This window comes from Etheostoma spectabile, chromosome 16 (assembly GCF_008692095.1).
Source record: "Etheostoma spectabile isolate EspeVRDwgs_2016 chromosome 16, UIUC_Espe_1.0, whole genome shotgun sequence".
Lineage (NCBI taxonomy): Eukaryota > Metazoa > Chordata > Actinopteri > Perciformes > Percidae > Etheostoma > Etheostoma spectabile.
In genome coordinates this window covers 20,412,431-20,417,657 of record NC_045748.1, presented here as the reverse complement: position 1 = coordinate 20,417,657, position 5,227 = coordinate 20,412,431, and the positions used below count along the sequence as shown (strand labels likewise).

The 5,227-nt window shown below is 41.3% G+C and overlaps 1 long non-coding RNA gene across 1 annotated transcript in view; it reads left to right on the top strand.

The window, feature by feature from the left end:
• Positions 1-5,227, top strand: part of LOC116704665 (uncharacterized) — a 7,079-nt gene that overhangs the window by 1,794 nt on the left and 58 nt on the right. The gene's annotated exons all lie outside the window — the stretch shown is intronic.

Sequence of the window (5,227 nt, the reverse complement as noted above, 5' to 3'; positions counted from 1 at the left end):
GCAAGATTAGCTGGGAGACTTCTTCTAGACGAGGTCCACTTGTGGAATACCTGCAGAACAGGGACAGGAAGTAGTTCTTTTGGAGATTATGGTCAACTAGTGGGTGTTGTTGCAGTGTTTTGCCATTGAGAACAAGCTAGCATGCTACTGTTAGCCACCTTGTCTCGGCTAGCGACGTAGAAAGCCATGCAGATGTTGAACAGCTCACCTGGAGGCTGAAGGCAGAGGACAGTCAATTTCAATTTCAATTGTATTTATAGTATCAATTCATAACAAGAGTTATCTCGAGACACTTTACAGATAGAGTAGGTCTAGAAAACACTCTTTTTTAATATGAGCATTTTAAAATCTTTTACATAATAAAACAGTAAAGTAATTAGTATGAGTAGTACCACTACCGCTCATTTTATTTTACCATCTGTACACATGATGTAATTAGTGCATGCGTGTGTCCGTGGGTGGGGCTGCATGAGTGTGGTAATGTGGGCTGGTATGGCTACAGTGCCAGGGCTAGATTTTTGTCCCAGTCCGCCACTGGGGCCCTCTTCAGGAAGGTTTAACAAACTCTGAGTCTTAACCTGAACTCTGAGTTGATCTACCCTGAGATGTGAAACTCTGAGTTTTTGGTTCCAGAACAGCTGATTTGAGTTGGTTCAATCAACTCAGAGCAGGTTCACTCAGAGTTAAGCGAACCACCACTATAAAAAGGCAGCATGAATGGAGCCATGATATTACGATTAACCATGACAACCACAAACATACAGTATATTGAACTATATTTAGTTTAAAAAGCAACGCAATGGCTGCTGCAAAAGACAGTATTTGCATGGGAGAAAATTGCTGCAAGAGTAAATTCAATTACAGTGAATTAATATCATATTTAATCAGTCCTTCCAGAAAAACGTGATTATGCGATTGCATAATTCAATGCATAATAAGCCAAAGTCTGCATATTTATGCAGGGGCAGCATCTTTTTAAATACGGCACACTTTTGCCGAAATAAATTGCCAATTTCCGCTCAAAACAATGCAAAAACATAAATGAGGTTTATTGAGCATAAAGTCCAAAAACAACTGTAAAACTAAAGTAAATAAGTTAGTGTTACGTAGTGTTGAAAAATGGGACAAAAACGTAAGAAAAGTTAAAAACATTGATAAAAAGTCTCAACAAAAGTGTGGATTTTCAATTTTGACGGGACGACAACACAAGGGTTAAGAAAACGTGCTGCATAATTTTTGCCAATTTCTGCCTGCAACAATCACAAAAAAACTCTTTTCTGGAAGGACTGTTTAATCATAACTATAATATTACTGGTGAAATTGTATTGAACCTATAATCTATTTCAATTAGGTGCAATCCTGCGGGCAAAAATGTCCTAGGCCTACTAATCCCATTCTGAGGCTGCAGCACCATCATCAACAGAATTATAATTCATAATCTTTTATTTCAAAGGGTTTACATCATTCACCTCCAATCCTGTAAACAGCTTTCTAATGGCTCTTACTGGTTTGTGTCCAGTGAGTCCTATTCTTCTTGCTTCACAATAAGAAAACTGCTGTTTGCAAAAAAAACGTAATGTGGATAAGGTTATGGTTAATAACAGATGAGGTTATGTAGGCTACATAACTGATAGACAGGGAAGAAAAACGATGCCGCTCAAATAGCAAGTTACTGGAAATGAAAATACATCTATAGTCGGGGCCTCAATATCATCTCCTGACATCATCTCAACTCCCTGCGAAGTAATGACAAAAGGAAATTCCATGTTTTGAAAATGACACATTTTATAGTCTACCTAACATGGTTGACAAACCAACGCTGTTTTTTATTCATGCAGATAACTGTGGTAAAGTGCGCCTGCTACGGAGTGAATGAATGAGGAAATGAAAGAGCGCTGTGTCAGAGGGGTGGAGAAGAAAACCTGTTCCCGACCAGGTTAGGTTCACAGGCTCAGTTACCATAGTAACTGACTCAGAGGTGAAGTTACCTGTCTTTCTGAAACAGAAAACCCAGAATTTCCCTCATCTCAGGATTAACAAACTCAAAGTTTTCACTAAACCTGCTTCCTGACACGGACCCCTGGTCTCCATTGAAAGTCGTCTGCAACTTTTGTGGAAAAATGTGTTAATTTCTCCCTCATCCATGATATCCACCAACTCTCTCATGTCACCGTACCCTTAAACTGCAATCTCAGCTGTGTAATAACATCAACACAACACTCTGCCTTCTCTGTCCTCTGTCACATCAGTTGAAGCTACTGATGTCCATGGCTTGTGGGACAATTACATACAAATACTGAGTCATTTTTCAAAAAAAAAAAACCATCCTAACCAAGACACATGGAGAGAGTTTGGTTTATAGTGCAGATGAATTAGTAGGTAATCTGACAACTCTTTAAGCCTTAAAGCCTCCACTTAAATACAGAATAAAAAGTACCTGAGCTGTGAACTGAGAAGACAACTGAAGTCACTAAAATGAAGGAATTGCCACATTAGCACAGCAATTTCATGATGGATCAGCGCTACAGACACATTGGTGCTGATTCTTTCCTGCTGTTTTGTCACGTTGGCTTGAAAATATTAAATTTGTACACAAAGTGATTCACATTCTAGTTTGGACGCAAACAAACCCTTTCTCTCTCTTTCTCACGTTTTCTCTTTTACTCTCCCCCTCAATTTAACTATTGCTTTTTCTTTCTCTCTCTCTCTCTCTCACTCACTCACTCACTCACTCACTCACTCACTCACTCACTCACTCACTCACTCACTCACTCACACACACACACACACACACACACACACACACACACACACACACACACACACACACACACACACACACACACACACACACACACACACACACACACACACACACACAGTTTCACCCCGAGTGGCACAGGATATTACCTGTCAACTGGAGCTTGATTAATTAGTCCTTAATTGGTTGTCATGTCGCTGACCAATCGTGTGACAGCACCCCTGAGGGCCGGGTTAGACAGAGGACACCAGAGAGAGAGTACGAGAAAAAGAGAGAGAGAACAAATGTGTGTCCTCAAGAAGGAAAAATTATCAGATTTTTTACCCTAGTCCAGCCCTGGATGACTTGCTCCAGAAGGGTTGAAAATCACAACACGGGATCCTCCCCAGCTCCACCTTCTCGTCAAAAATTGGGAAAGGAATAATGGCGAGAGCAGTCCAAAACCAATAGGTGACTTCACATCTGCTATGTACACTATAGCAGAGTGTATCATGTAATTTTAAGTCAGTCAGTCAGTCAGTTAGCCTTAACTTAAAAAAAACATTGTATTATCACTAAAAGACAATAACCAAGCTACAAAAAATCTATCATTTGAAGCTGTTTTAAAAATTCATGCGATTACCCAAACAGCACATTTGATCCACATGTCTAATGCTGTCCTAAGAAGACTTCATTACACTGAGCTGATATCAGCAACAACGTATCTAAGATGGAAAACGGATAGTACCTCTGATCAAACTGAACACTTGAACTGCGGATGAGCTCCTCATACTAAAAAGACTGCTGATGTCAATTTAAATTCATATCATTCTGTTAGATAAACACACTACAAACAATATGAGGCCTGAGCGCTGGCAGGTAAACCACATGAAAAAACTGCTCTGTGGTATAGTCTTGAGTTCATGAGAGTGATGTCTTATTTTTGTCTTTAATCAGTCTTTTTATGCCTGTAATGAAAATGGCCCTGCAGGGAGACATAAAGTCCTTTGAACTGAATTGAATTGTTCTTCTCTGCGATCCCTTGCTACCAGGCACAGACAGGCCGTTAATAAAAAGGCTATTCGTCAGGCTGTCAGCGCTTGCTCCTCCAATCAATGGAGACTCGCAAGTCTGGAAACGCATAACCTGGAGAGGACAACATGTAGAGGACAACAAGGAAGAAACAACAAGAAGGAGACAACATCTAGAGGACTAAAAGGATGAGACAAAAGGAAGGACACAAGGCGGAGAGTATAAGGAGGACACAAGGTGGAGAGGACAAGGAGGAGACAACATGGAGAGGACAACAAGAAGGAGACAACATCTAGAGGACAAAAAGGCTGAGACAACAAGAAGGACACAAGGTGGACAGGACAAGGAGGAGACAACATGGAGAGGACAACAAGAAGGAGACAACATCTAGAGGACAAAAAGGCTGAGACAACAAGAAGGACACAAGGAGGACAAGAAGGAGACAACATGGGGAGGACAACAAGAAGGAGACAACATCTAGAGGACAAAAAGGCTGAGACAACAAGAAGGACACAAGGAGGACAAGGAGGAGACAACATCTAGAGGACAAAAAGGATGAGACAACAAGATGACACAAGGTGGAGAGGATGAGAAGGACACAAGGTGGAGAGGACAAGGAGGAGACAACATGGAGAGGACAACTAGAAGAAGCCAACATCTAGAGGACAAAAAGGAGGAGAAAACATGTAGAGGACAAGAAGAAGGAGACAAGAAGGAGAAAATATGCATATGGGCCAGTCGTGTGTGTGTGTGTGTGTGTGTGTGTGTGTGTGTGTGTGTGTGTGTGTGCGTGCGTGTGTGTGTGTGTGTCCTTCCAATATCTGGATAACTTAAGGAATAATAACGCATCATATTTTAATTGTGATTAAAATTGGAATTTGCAATATTCCCAGTAACATTTCTCTGTCGGATAAATGTAGTAGTGCAATGTTTTCCTCTGAAATAGAAGGACAAAGTAGTAATAGTCAGTAGTACACAATTGAGTTGCATTTTAAGCGCTTTGGGGTCCTTCAGCATACAGGGGTTCTGGAGAAAGCTACAAGCAGCAATACCACAGGCCAAGCAATCGTCCTGCCTACTTTGAAAAAGTAAGAGCTTCAGAGCCCTAAAAATGAGGGATGGGCCGAACAAACTGAGAGAGAGAAATCCCAGGAAGACGTTCTCTCATAATTAATAAATGAAAGATGTTGTTAGTGCATCTGATCAATAGAGTTGTTAGGGATAAAGAGCGATTGATCGACAAGGGGATGAAGGATGGAGGGAAAAGGGGATGGAGGGTGAGGAAGAGGGGGAGTTGAGCTATTCGCTCTTGTGGCTGTTTCAAATTTTCACCCTCATTCAGAACAAAGGAGTCTCCTGAGCCTCATCAGCCCTGATAGACACTTAGCACCATCCTGACCTTAATAGGAGCGAGGGGGAGTGGGGAGGGTGGGGGGGGTAAATGGGGAGAAAGAG